The sequence below is a fragment of the Tachypleus tridentatus genome, chromosome 5, assembly GCF_004210375.1.
Source record: "Tachypleus tridentatus isolate NWPU-2018 chromosome 5, ASM421037v1, whole genome shotgun sequence".
Lineage (NCBI taxonomy): Eukaryota > Metazoa > Arthropoda > Merostomata > Xiphosura > Limulidae > Tachypleus > Tachypleus tridentatus.
The window spans coordinates 58,031,071-58,047,105 of record NC_134829.1 but is presented as its reverse complement, the minus strand read 5'-3'; the positions used below and the strand labels follow the sequence as shown (position 1 = coordinate 58,047,105).

Genomic DNA, 16,035 nt, shown 5'->3' with positions numbered 1-16,035 from the left:
TTTCTTGAAAACAGTTTTTTATTAAGAGTTTCTTGAGAACAGTTTGTTATTAATGATTACTTGAAAATAGGTAATAATTTAGAAGAAAGTATAAGTAGTTAAATAACTTCAAAGTAGTAATAATGGTCTATTACACTGAAAGTGGCTTGTTATTTATTTTAAACAAGCTCAGGGTACTCGTTAAGGATGTAAATATGAAAAGGAAAATGTTAGACAGTGTTCCCCTTGTTTGTTTTCTTATTAAATTCCTAATGATGTAATTAGATGCTACTTATACACCTATCTTTGAGGAGGGTAACAACTGAATCAATTGAAATTAACTTATTAACATAACACGTGGAAACAACAAGGGTCCATCTCACCTGTCCAATCCTCTATGCCAAACTAAAACTATTAAAGAAATTAAACCCAGCACTTAGTACTCATTTATCCAGTAATATTCCCTATACACTCACTCAAATTCACTGCTCCCACAACATTCAAAGGCAACCATTCTATTTGAAAAATAAAACTGCTTTAGTTGAAGACAGCTTGTACCTTGCTTAAATCTATATTTGTGTCTCCTACTTGCATAATTCTCAATGTAAAGCGTGATAAATGTTGATGCATCAACATTATCAATGCCTTTTACAATCTCACACTTCAATAAGATCCTCTCTAACTCCTATTTTTTTCAAGAGAAAACAATTTTGAGAATTTTAATATCTCAAATATATTTACCCTTCCATCTCAAGTATCATTTTGGTAACCCAACAGTTCAATGTATTTCCAAAGGCTGAACACAATACTTCAAATGTGTCATAACCAGCAACCTATACAATGAAATTATAACCTCTTTTGACTTGTATTCAATATTTCTGTACATATAACCTAAAATCCTACTTGCCCTTACCACTACCAACAGCACATTGCTTAGATAGCTTAAGAGACTGATGAACCTTTACATCAAGATTCTTTTCTTTTATGATACTGTTAAGGATATTCCCATCCACATATGACTTATAATTTAAATTATGATAAATCAACAGCATCCTCTTCACAGCCAGCAACACCAAAGACCTTGATGTCATCAGCAAATTCAAGTAATTTATTCACCACTTCTTCATCTGTGTCATTGATGTAAAAATAAAAAAGAGCAATAATCCCAAGACTGAACCCTGAACACTTGAAACATTAATCCACTTTGAATGATCTCTATTTATCACAACCATCTGCTTTCTTCCATGAAGCCACTCTTTTTTATCCAATTAGTTAACTTATCTCTCAAAACTACAGATACAATTCTTTACGACTTTTATGTATTTGGATGTCATAATTTTCTATTTTGCAGACCATTTTGGTCTTCTAGAATCTTCTGTAATAACAATCAATTTAAATTTCTTAAGTTTGTGATACTTTTCTTTAATTTTATCTCTTATACCCTTAGTGAGTCAACTTGGTTTTCTTACTTGTAGCTATCCATTTCTTCCTTCATGTAATATATTTGTTTTGAATATTGAATATTAAAAAAAAAAATCCATTTTTGCTCAATGTCTCTAAATAACTCAGCTACCCAATTTACAACAGATAATTGTTGTTTCATCTCCTTAAAATTTGTTTTTCATAAAAGGTTTGTAATCAAAATATCATTATTCCTCATTTCCACATGCAAGAAAACACAAAACTTAATAAGCAATGGTCACTTATACCTCAGAGTTCTCCAGTTTCCACCCTCTCAACCATTTCTGTATTAGAAGTTAACAATAAATCTAAAATAGCATTTCTGATAAGTTCCTTGTTCAGCTGGTAAAGAAATTCATCTTAAAAGTTTCCAAACCCTTTTCTTCCTCATGGTTTGACTCTACCATGTCCTAATCAATGTGCCTAAATTTAAAATCACCCATAATTATGACTTTGCTAACAGCTGAAATCTTTACATATATAGAGCCACTTCTTCCCCTCACTTTACTGTTCTGTCTCTATTAAATAACCTATAGCACTTCAAATAAATTTCTGTTGTTAAAATCATCTGTATTTAACTAGGTTTCAGTTGTTTCCATTGTACCAAAATATTTTACTGTTACAATTTTCATAAAGTAATTTATTTATTTTTTATACTTCTAGAATTACAATAGTAACAAGTAAGCCTATTTTTATACCAGTTTTATGTGTTAAACTTTCCTCTACATCTCAGTTTTGTTTCATTTGATTTATCTTTACCCTCACCACTATATTATCCTAGTATAAAACTTCCCTTATGGACAAGTTAATTGCCCTTGTAAACATGCCAGACACTTTCCTACTTAAGTGTACATCATTCATTCCAAAAGTTCCCTCCTCCCACTGAACAATCCCACAAATCCAACCAGCTAACCTGCCCAATCTTACATATTAATTTCAGCCTAGCATTTATTCATAGTTACCCACTCAAAATTTTATCTCCACAATTAATTCTTGACAATACCACTGACACGGTTTTTATCAACCCCTTGTGCCTATTAATCAAATACTGCATCTTTGCCAGTTCCGTTTATTGTACCTCTTACTCTGTCAGTTATATCTTTCAGATATTCCCCAGGGTAGCATAATCTTACTTTCTCCCTATTTACCCCACAGACTATTCTATCTACATGCTGTGTCAAGGACTCACCTATAACCTCTTTAAGTTCATAATCCATATCCTTCTCTATTCCTTTCCCTCTCTCCAATACTTCCTCATCCACATAAACTAAGAGCTGAAATCTGTTACTCAATAGAATAGGGTCTTTACAGTTAAGTTCACTACTTTTAACCCTAATACTACGTTTTCTAACTTTATGAATGTCATCGTTAGTCTTAGCTATGTCTCCATCGCACGTAAAAGTTTAGGCTCCTCTTAGGGCCCCACTGTCATTTCCTAGTTTATAGTTCTCTTTATTTATTTTCTCAGCTTTAGTTAAGGATAGCCCCCAACTTTCAAACTACACACATAAATTGAATATCCTCAGCACAGTGGAGCGCCATTAAGCCGCGTACCAGTAAACCGCGAAATCGCTTAAGCTGCTGTAGCAAGACTTGTCACCGCTAATTTAAGAACGGGTAAAAACGCGGCTTACGAATTTAATCCTGGCTTTACAACTACAAGGGATATTTAAAAGGATTTGCTTTAATTTGGGAAATAAATAAAATATATTACAATAGAATTCGACCGTTAATCTACCTTATCCGCTCTCTATGTCAGTTTTATGGAGGCCGCCATTGTTACCGAATCACACCTCTCCATACATTGAAGTTAATCAGCGGTAAATCCGTGAAAAAAGTGATCAATAATTAAAGTATTATTTTTAATTCGATAATCCGATATTTTTGTGGAATTGTATAAATATTGGCCACAAACCCAATAGAAATCACTCCATTGATGATGATGTACCAGTAACTTCCTCAATTTTCAACAAAGGTTTAAGCCGCGGTTAAGCAGGTTGACCCCCCCAAATACCGCGGCTTAACGGTGCTCCACTGCACTAGATTCTTTAAAAGTGCTCAGTAGTCCAGAGTTACGAAATAATATACATTCGTTTTTATGTATTGGAAACTGTGATTGCTCAACCCCGAACTAGTCTTAACCATTGTATTATTTTTAGAATTTAAAATACACACTCGATACAATAAGTAAACACCAGTAGCCTGTTGTTTAACACTGTTAAAACATAATTTTGACAATAGCTAGTTTTATACTGTATTTATTACAAAAAACACAACGTATTTAATTTATTTTACAAACTCATTGCAAGTTGAATTATAACTAAACCTTAAGAGCTACTACCGGTACTAAGCCTAATTTAATGTTATACTGTATGTTATACAACTAAAAACTAAATTAAGAACTTATACCTACTATTTCAGGGCTTAAACTTACTACATCTCATTAATTTTTGTTATTTAACTCTAATTTCTAAAGATAAAAATAATAAAATGAAATAACATTCAAAATTCCAAAATATTATCAGAACTTAGCGTTAAAAGACGTATTCTCTTTTCAAATGCTTGTGTCTTAAATTCAAACGTCAAAAAGAGTCATGGCGTATTCTCTCCTATTCTCGTGCACAACGTTAAAACTAGTCGAGTATTTGTTTGTTTTTTGAATTTCGCACAAATCTACTTGAGGGCTATCTGTGCTAGCCGTCCCTAATTTACCAGTGTAAGACTAGAGGGAAGGCAGCTAGTCATCACCACCCACCGCCAACTCTTGGGCTACTCTTTTATCAACGAATAGTGGGATTGACCGTCACATTATAACGCCCCCACGGCTGAAAGGGCGAGCATGTTTGGCGCGACGGGGATGCGAACCCGCGACCCTCAGATTACGAGTCGCACGCCTTAACACGCTTGGCCATGCCGGGCCTAGTCGACTATATCGACAGAAAGTTTCCAGTTACCACACCTAAAGTTACCACGGTTTTTCAGAAAATTTGTTGATGTTGATGAAGTGTTGTTTTATTTTGTTGATTTCATTGTTAATTTTATCAGGTTAATACAGTTTTGTGACTGTGTTTATTTGGTTTCTTAATATGTTGAGTTTTTGTTTTGTTTCATGTGCTGAGTCCCAGGGAATGTATAATCCAGTATGGGTGATTTTTCTGTGGATTTCTGTTTTGAATTGTGTATCAGTTCTAGTGATTTTGAGGTTAAGAAATGTTACTTGGTTAGTTTTTTGTCCTGTTCACAGGTGAACTTAATGTTAGGGTATATCAAGTTAACGTGACTGGAAAAATTAAGTGTGTGTTGTGTACATGTGAATCCAGCAATTTTATCACCAAATTACCTGTACCAGTGTAGTGATGGGTGTAATGCTGAATTGATAGCTTGTGATTCAATCTGTGAAATAAAAATGTTGGTTAGAACTGGCGCCACGGGATTCCACATACTTAGGGCATTTATCTGCAGGTAGTTTTGGTTATTGAACATTAAGTTAGTTTTGGTGGTAGTGAATTCTATAATGGTTGCTGCAGATGTGTATAAATGGGTTGGAGTCTTGGATATAAAGTTCTGAAACTATCTTGCAGGCTTCAGTTGTTGGGACTTCTGTGAAGAGGGAGGTTACATCAAGACTGGCCAACAAGGCTTTATTATTTAGTTGATTAAAAATATATTTAAAGTTGAAAGAATCTTTGTAAAAGGAGCCCGCTGATGTCAAATATTTATAAAATGCTTACGCTATATATTTACCGAGGTTGCAGTTAAATTATTCGTAGGTCGACGTTATGGGTCGTAGTTGACAATCAGGTTTGTGAGGTTTAAGGGTGCCGGCCGTATAATTGTGGTGTGCGTGAGTCGATCTTTCGTAGGTAAGAATAAATGTTTTCTGATATTATGCTGGTTGTTTTTTTCATTTGTAGTAGCATTTTGTTTAACTGGTTTTCATGTGTTTTTGTTGGATTTGTGTTTAGTAGTTTAAATTGTTTTGTATCTGATAAGATGTTGTTCATTTTTTTAAATGCATTCATTTGTGTTCATTACAACTATAGCATTGCCTTTATCTGCTTTTAGTATTTTGATGTTGTTATCTCATTTTAGGTTGTTTATAGAATTAATATATTTTTGTGTGAGGTTGTTTTTTTAGATTTATTTTCTGTGAAATTATGTTGATAGTTTTGTGTAAAAATTCTTTGAAAAAAGTTGTTTAAGATACTGTTTTGAGATGTTTCAGGGAAATAGATGTTTTCAGTTCTACTTGGAAAAATAGGTTGTTGGTTATCGGTCTTGGCCCGGCATGGCCTAGCGCGTAAGGCGTGCGACTCGTAATCCGAGGGTCGCGGGTTCGCGCCCGCGTCGCGCTAAACATGCTCGCCCTTTCAGCCGTGGGGGTGTATAATGTGACGGTCAATCCCACTATTCGTTGGTAAAGAGTAGCCCAAGAGTTGGCGGTGGGTGGTGATGACTAGCTGCCTTCCCTCTAGTCTTACACTGCTAAATTAGGGACGGCTAGCACAGATAGCCCTCGAGTAGCTTTGTGCGAAATTTCCAAACAAACAAACAAAAATGGTTATCGGTCACATTCAAACTCTCTTAACCTGAAGATGACCTAGGAAGGTCGAAACGTTGTTCTCTCCTTATCAATAAAAGTGTTAATACCCATACCAGCCGTTCTAAGATACATTTTTATTTCAAGTGGATTTCTCGTAATCAAGAATCACTGCATTTATAGCTACTACCATTTACAACGTTGATATCCAACTGCCACAACTTTATCATACGTACTTTAAACCTAAGTACGTGACTATATTAAATAGATAGTTAATAACACTATGTAACATAATTTTTACTTTTTCTTGTTCCTGGGAAGAAAGTGTTATTTCCCAATTGCTTATGTCTAAAGTAAATGGAAAAGACCTATTTTTTTCCTTCAAACTTTGCTTTTGTGACCTGGGAGCGTATAACGAAAACATGATGGGAGACTATATTTGGGGGCTGATATGTAAAAGTGGTTTACATTGCAGTCGCAAATTTCGAAAAACTATTCACTTCTAAACATTTTTGTATAACTTTAGTATAAACACATTTAAATATTGATTCATATGTTGTTTTATTCAGACCTTATGTAAATAAAAATGTGCAAATTTGCCCGCTTTTACATAGAAAATAGGTTCATTTCTAAATTTCATTATACAGGTCACAAAAGCAAAGTTTGAAGGGAATAATGTCCATTTTCTGTAGTTTTACAACATAAGCAATTAAGATATAACACATACTATCCAGGAACAAAATTTGTGTTACATAGTTTAATCAACGTGATCCGTAGAGTTTGGAGAACCCATTATGGTTAACTAAAACTAAGACAGTCATGATAACCGTTAAGAAGTTACAGTTACAGTTGGAAAGTGTTGATAAATATCTTTGATAATTTATACGAAACAGATTAATAAGCATAGTTTTAAATTTCTGGTACTTTGGTGTTTTCCTTAAAAATAAAATGCTTAGACGTAAGAAGGACTAAAGCGTTAAATTAATATTATGGACAAGTGAAATGCATGGAATTGTTTCAAGTCAAACTAAAATTTTTGTTCGAAGATTCAGAAGCTCCTTACTTACAATACACAGGTTCAAACACTTTAAATGTTGACCATCATCAGGTATTAACCTAGTTGGGAAATGTATCCAAACTACACTGGAATAACAACTGGTTCGTAATTATACAGTGTTAACTCAGTTGGAAAATGAAGGAAAGGTTACATTTCAATCGATCCTCTTACGATGAATTACTTTTACAAGTTGTAATCAGTATAAAGTATTTTATTGTCTAACCAATCAGTTTCTTATTTAATTTCTAAAAAGTGTTTAGCTAAAAGTTATGTGGCCAATTATTTGGTTTATAACAACAAATTTCTGTTCATTCAAGCGATATTCTGATGTACACAACGTCACGGTTAACCCCACTATTCATTGGCGGTGGGTGGTGATGACTAACTGCCTTCCCTCTAGTCTTATACTGCTAAATTAGGGATGGCTAGCACAGATAACTTTCGTGTAGCTTTGTGTGAAATTCAAAACAAACAACCGATTGACTTAATCCAAACTAAATTTATTACGTTATATAATTCTTACTGTTATTCATTTTTCAAGATTGACGTTTATCTGTAAGTAACAACGAAAAATATTCAAGATAATCTTAAAAAATACATATAAAGATCAGTTAACTTTAACAATAATATCATGAGCAGACAAAGTGTTTGTTTTTCTTTACGCAAACCCACACGTTGAGCTATCTGCACTATTCTTGCCTCACGTTGGGTCAGCGGTACGTTTACGAACTTACAACGGTGAAGTCTTTTAAACTTACCGTTGACAAATGAAGGAGACCTGATAACGACAATCCCATAGTAGACGTAGACAACTTCATTACATTTCAGGCATTAACAAGTTATTAACTAATGGTTCTAACCTCAATCATTATTTCACAAAATTCTGAACGTTTGCGCACGTATGTCCACTTATACCTGGCGAACGGCTTAACCTCTTGTGAGCGAACTTCATATGGACCCTCAGAGCTCCCAGAGAATGGTATACGCATACCGACATTCGGATTTAATCTTTTCATATATTATCCCCAGGGTTCCCAGTTAGCAAAATACTGAGATGAGAAACGACAGAAGTTTTTCATACATTAACAACACTTAACAACTCTTTAACCGCAACACAGTCATATAGTCTACTGTCATTTAACTTTATATCAATACAATGATATAGTCTACTGTCATCTAACTTTATATCAATACAATTATATAGGTTACTGTCATCTAGCTTTATATCAATACAATGATATAGTCTACTGTCATTTAACTTTATATCAATACAATGATATAGTCTACTGTCATCTAACTTTATATCAATACAATTATATAGGTTACTGTCATCTAACTTTATATCAATACAATGATATAGTCTACTGTCATCTAACTTTATATCAATACAATGATATAGTCTACTGTCATCTAACTTTATATCAATACAATGATATAGTCTACTGTCATTTAACTTTATATCAATGCAATGATATAGTCTACTGTCATCTAACTTTATATCAATACAATGATATAGTGAACTGTCATCTAACTTTATATCAATACAATGATATAGGTTACTGTCATCTAGCTTTATATCAATACAATGATATAGTCTACTGTCATCTAACTTTATATCAATACAATGATATAGTCTACTGTCATCTAACTTTATATCAATACAATGATATAGTCTACTGTCATCTAGCTTTATATCAATACAATGATATAGTCTACTGTCATCTAACTTTATATCAATACAATGTTATAGTCTACTGTCATCTAACTTTATATCAATACAATGATATAGTCTACTGTCATCTAACTTTATATCAATGCAATGATATAGTGAACTGTCATTTAACTTTATATCAATACAATGATATAGTCTACTGTCATCTAACTTTATATCAATACAATTATATAGTCTACTATCATCTAACTTTATATCAATACAATGATATAGTGAACTGTCATCTAACTCTATATCAATACAATGATATAGTCTACTGTCATCTAACTTTATATCAATACAATGATATAGTCTACTGTCATCTAACTTTATATCAATACAATGATATAGTTTACTGCCAAGAAACTTTATATCAATACAATGATATAGTCTACTGTCATCTAACTTTATATCAATACAATGATATAGTCTACTGTCATCTAACTTTATATCAATACAATGATATAGTTTACTGCCAAGAAACTTTATATCAATACAATGATATAGTCTACTGTCATCTAACTTTATATCAATACAATGATATAGTTTACTGTCATCTAACTTTATATCAATACAATGATATAGTTTACTGCCAAGAAACTTTATATCAATACAATGATATAGTTTACTGCCAAGAATCTTTATATCAATACAATGATATAGTCTACTGTCATCTAACTTTATATCAATACAATGATATAGTTTACTGCCAAGAAACTTTATATCAATACAATGATATAGTCTACTGTCATCTAACTTTATATCAATACAATGATATAGTCTACTGTCATCTAACTTTATATCAATACAATGATATAGTTTACTGCCAAGAAACTTTATATCAATACAATGATATAGTCTACTGTCATCTAACTTTATATCAATACAATGATATAGTCTACTGTCATCTAGCTTTATATCAATACAATGATATAGTTTACTGTCATCTAACTTTATATCAATACAATGATATAGTCTACTGTCATCTAACTTTATATCAATGCAATGATATAGTGAACTGTCATTTAACTTTATATCAATACAATGATATAGTCTACTGTCATCTAACTTTATATCAATACAATTATATAGTCTACTATCATCTAACTTTATATCAATACAATGATATAGTGAACTGTCATCTAACTCTATATCAATACAATGATATAGTCTACTGTCATCTAACTTTATATCAATACAATGATATAGTCTACTGTCATCTAGCTTTATATCAATACAATGATATAGTTTACTGTCATCTAACTTTATATCAATACAATGATATAGTTTACTGTCATCTAACTTTATATCAATACAATGATATAGTTTACTGCCAAGAAACTTTATATCAATACAATGATATAGTCTACTGTCATCTAACTTTATATCAATACAATGATATAGTCTACTGTCATCTAACTTTATATCAATACAATGATATAGTTTACTGTCATCTAACTTTATATCAATACAATGATATAGTTTACTGCCAAGAAACTTTATATCAATACAATGATATAGTTTACTGCCAAGAAACTTTATATCAATACAATGATATAGTCTACTGTCATCTAACGTTATATCAATACAATGATATAGTTTACTGCCAAGAAACTTTATATCAATACAATGATATAGTCTACTGTCATCTAACTTTATATCAATACAATGATATAGTCTACTGTCATCTAACTTTATATCCCCATAAAGAGTGGATAACATATAGACCAATAGCCTCAAACAACAGACCCTCCCCCTCGCTAATTGATTTAATACCAAAAGGACCTCTATTGAGTCCTGTACTCTTCAATGAACAGTTTATGTGGTCAAAACAATCGAAAGCTCTGGTATAATACAATATACGTGCGTTAACAATATACTTGTTGTAATCTTCTGACTTACGTCATTGGGATCTCAAAAAGCCACGAAAATTATCTGTAAGTGTATTATACATAACAAAATGTCTACCTAGACTGATAAAGCATGTACAGTGTTGGTTATCAGGTTTCACACAAACACTTTTCTTTTCACATACGCAAACATAAAAGTTCCATTCTGGAACATAGAATAACAATGTTTGGGTGTTACTGATGGGACAAGGAATGACAAGGTTTGGGTGTTTCTGATGGGACAAGGAATGACAATGCTTGGATATTTCTGATGGTACAAGGAATAACAATGTCTGGGTGTTTCTGATGGAATATAGAATGACAATGTTTGGGTGTTTTTGATGGAATATAGAATGACAATGTCTGGGTGTTTCTGATGGAATATAGAATGACAAAGTCTGGGTGTTTGTGATGGAATACAGAATGACAATGTCTGGGTGTTTCTGATGGAATATAGAATGACAATGCCTGGGTGTTTCTGATGGAATACAGAATGACAATGTCTGCGTGTTTCTGATGGAATATAGAATGACAATGTTTGGGTGTTTCTGATGGAATATAGAATGACAATGTTTGGGTGTTTCTGATGGAATATAGAATGACAATGCCTGGGTGTTTCTGATGGAATATAGAATGACAATGCCTGGGTATTTCTGATGGAATACAGAATGACAATGTCTGCGTGTTTCTGATGGAATATAGAATGACAATGTTTGGGTGTTTCTGATGGAATATAGAATGACAATGTCTGGGGGTTTGTGATGGAATACAGAATGACAACGTCTGCGTGTTTCTGATGAAATATAGAATGACAATGTCTGGGTGTTTCTGATGGAATATAGAATGACAATGCCTGGGTGTTTCTGATGGAATACAGAATGACAATGTCTGCGTGTTTCTGATGGAATATAGAATGACAATGTTTGGGTGTTTCTGATGGAATATTGAATGACAATGTTTGGGTGTTTCTGATGGAATATAGAATGACAATGCCTGAGTGTTTCTGATGGAATACAGAATGACAATGTCTGCGTGTTTCTGATGGAATATAGAATGACAATGTTTGGGTGTTTCTGATGGAATATAGAATGACAATGTCTGGGTGTTTGTGATGGAATACAGAATGACAACGTCTGCGTGTTTCTGATGGAATATAGAATGACAACGTCTGCGTGTTTCTGATGGAATATAGAATGACAATGTCTGGGTGTTTGTGATGGAATACAGAATGACAATGTCTGGGTGTTTCTGATGGAATATAGAATGACAATGTTTGGGTGTTTCTGATGGAATATAGAATGACAATGTCTGGGTGTTTCTGATGGAATATAGAATGACAATGTCTGGGTGTTTGTGATGGAATACAGAATGACAATGTCTAGGTGTTTCTGATGGAATATAGAATGACAATGTTTGGGTGTTTCTGATGGAATATAGAATGACAATGCCTGGGTGTTTCTGATGGAATACAGAATGACAATGTCTGCGTGTTTCTGATGGAATATAGAATGACAATGTTTGGGTGTTTCTGATGGAATATAGAATGACAATGTTTGGGTGTTTCTGATGGAATATAGAATGACAATGCCTGGGTGTTTCTGATGGAATACAGAATGACAATGTCTGCGTGTTTCTGATGGAATATAGAATGACAATGTTTGGGTGTTTCTGATGGAATATAGAATGACAATGTCTGGGTGTTTCTGATGGAATACAGAATGACAACGTCTGCGTGTTTCTGATGGAATACAGAATGACAACGTCTGCGTGTTTCTGATGGAATATAGAATGACTGTCTGGGTATTTGTGATGGAATACAGAATGACAATGTCTGGGTGTTTCTGATGGAATACAGAATGACAATGCCTGCGTGTTTCTGATGGAATATAGAATGACAATGTTTGGGTGTTTCTGATGGAATATTGAATGACAATGTTTGGGTGTTTCTGATGGAATATTGAATGACAATATTTGGGTGTTTCTGATGGAATATAGAATGACAATGCCTGGGTGTTTCTGATGGAATACAGAATGACAATGTCTGCGTGTTTCTGATGGAATATAGAATGACAACGTCTGCGTGTTTCTGATGGAATATAGAATGACAATGTCTGGGTGTTTGTGATGGAATACAGAATGACAATGTCTCGGTGTTTCTGATGGAATATAGAATGACAATGTTTGGGTGTTTCTGATGGAATACAGAATGACAATGTTTGGGTGTTTCTGATGGAATATAGAATGACAATGCCTGGGTGTTTCTGATGGAATACAAAATGACAATGTCTGCGTGTTTCTGATGGAATATAGAATGACAATGCCTGGGTGTTTCTGATGGAATACAGAATGCCAATGTCTGCGTGTTTGTGATGGAATACAGAATGACAATGTCTGGGTGTTTCTGATGGAATATAGAATGACAATGTTTGGGTGTTTCTGATGGAATATAGAATGACAATACCTGGGTGTTTCTGATGGAATACAGAATGACAATGTCTGCGTGTTTCTGATGGAATATAGAATGACAATGTTTGGGTGTTTCTGATGGAATATAGAATGACAATGTCTGGGTGTTTGTGATGGAATACAGAATGACAACGTCTGCGTGTGTCTGATGGAATACAGAATGACAACGTCTGCGTGTTTCTGATGGAATATAGAATGACAATGTCTGGGTGTTCGTGATGGAATACAGAATGACAATGTCTGGGTGTTTCTGATGGAATATAGAATGACAATGTTTGGGTGTTTCTGATGGAATATAGAATGACAATGCCTGGGTGTTTCTGATGGAATACAGAATGACAATGGCTGCGTGTTTCTGATGGAATATAGAATGACAATGTTTGGGTGTTTCTGATGGAATATAGAATGACAATGTTTGGGTGTTTCTGATGGAATACAGAATGACAACGTCTGCGTGTTTCTGATGGAATACAGAATGACAACGTCTGCGTGTTTCTGATGGAATATAGAATGACTGTCTGGGTATTTGTGATGGAATACAGAATGACAATGTCTGGGTGTTTCTGATGGAATACAGAATGACAATGCCTGCGTGTTTCTGATGGAATATAGAATGACAATGTTTGGGTGTTTCTGATGGAATATTGAATGACAATGTTTGGGTGTTTCTGATGGAATATTGAATGACAATGTTTGGGTGTTTCTGATGGAATATAGAATGACAATGCCTGGGTGTTTCTGATGGAATACAGAATGACAATGTCTGCGTGTTTCTGATGGAATATAGAATGACAACGTCTGCGTGTTTCTGATGGAATATAGAATGACAATGTCTGGGTGTTTGTGATGGAATACAGAATGACAATGTCTGGGTGTTTCTGATGGAATATAGAATGACAATGTTTGGGTGTTTCTGATGGAATATAGAATGACAATGCCTGGGTGTTTCTTATGGAATACAGAATGACAATGTCTGCGTGTTTCTGATGGAATATAGAATGACAATGATTGGGTGTTTCTGATGGAATATAGAATGACAATGTTTGGGTGTTTCTGATGGAATATAGAATGACAATGCCTGGGTGTTTCTGATGGAATACAGAATGACAATGTCTGCGTGTTTCTGATGGAATATAGAATGACAATGCCTGGGTGTTTCTGATGGAATACAGAATGCCAATGTCTGCGTGTTTGTGATGGAATACAGAGTGACAATGTCTGGGTGTTTCTGATGGAATATAGAATGACAATATTTGGGTGTTTCTGATGGAATATAGAATGACAATACCTGGGTGTTTCTGATGGAATACAGAATGACAATGTCTGCGTGTTTCTGATGGAATATAGAATGACAATGTTTGGGTGTTTCTGATGGAATATAGAATGACAATGTCTGGGTGTTTGTGATGGAATACAGAATGACAACGTCTGCGTGTGTCTGATGGAATACAGAATGACAACGTCTGCGTGTTTCTGATGGAATATAGAATGACAATGTCTGGGTGTTCGTGATGGAATACAGAATGACAATGTCTGGGTGTTTCTGATGGAATATAGAATGACAATGTTTGGGTGTTTCTGATGGAATATAGAATGACAATGCCTGGGTGTTTCTGATGGAATACAGAATGACAATGTCTGCGTGTTTCTGATGGAATATAGAATGACAATGTTTGGGTGTTTCTGATGGAATATTGAATGACAATGTTTGAGTGTTTCTGATGGAATATTGAATGACAATGTTTGGGTGTTTCAGATGGAATATAGAATGACAATGCCTGGGTGTTTCTGATGGAATACAGAATGACAATGTCTGCGTGTTTCTGATGGAATATAGAATGACAACGTCTGCGTGTTTCTGATGGAATATAGAATGACAATGTCTGGGTGTTTGTGATGGAATACAGAATGACAATGTCTGGGTGTTTCTGATGGAATATAGAATGACAATGTTTGGGTGTTTCTGATGGAATATAGAATGACAATGCCTGGGTGTTTCTGATGGAATACAGAATGACAATGTCTGCGTGTTTCTGATGGAATATAGAATGACAATGTTTGGGTGTTTCTGATGGAATATAGAATGACAATGTTTGGGTGTTTCTGATGGAATATAGAATGACAATGCCTGGGTGTTTCTGATGGAATACAGAATGACAATGTCTGCGTGTTTCTGATGGAATATAGAATGACAATGCCTGGGTGTTTCTGATGGAATACAGAATGCCAATGTCTGCGTGTTTGTGATGGAATACAGAATGACAATGTCTGGGTGTTTCTGATGGAATATAGAATGACAATGTTTGGGTGTTTCTGATGGAATATAGAATGACAATGCCTGGGTGTTTCTGATGGAATACAGAATGACAATGTCTGCGTGTTTCTGATGGAATATAGAATGACAATGTTTGGGTGTTTCTGATGGAATATAGAATGACAATGTTTGGGTGTTTCTGATGAAATATAGAATGACAATGCCTGGTTGTTTCTGATGGAATACAGAATGACAACGTCTGCGTGTTTCTGATGGAATATAGAATGACAATGTCTGGGTGTTTCTGATGGAATACAGAATGACAATGTCTGGGTGTTTCTGATGGAATATAGAATGACAATGTTTGGGTGTTTGTGATGGAATATAGAATGACAATGCCTGGGTGTTTCTGATGGAATACAGAATGACAATGTCTGCGTGTTTCTGATGGAATATAGAATGACAATGTTTGGGTGTTTCTGATGGAATATAGAATGACAATGTTTGGGTGTTTCTGATGGAATATAGAATGACAATGCCTGGGTGTTTCTGATGGAATACAGAATGACAATGTCTGCGTGTTTCTGATGGAATATAGAATGACAATGTTTGGGTGTTTCTGATGGAATACAGAATGACAATGTCTGCGTGTTTCTGATGGAATATAGAATGACAATG

General features: G+C 34.2%; 1 protein-coding gene across 5 annotated transcripts in view; it reads right to left on the bottom strand.

Moving 5' to 3' along the window:
* LOC143251225 (uncharacterized) overlaps positions 1 to 16,035 on the bottom strand; it is a 66,018-nt gene that overhangs the window by 6,621 nt on the left and 43,362 nt on the right. The gene's annotated exons all lie outside the window — the stretch shown is intronic.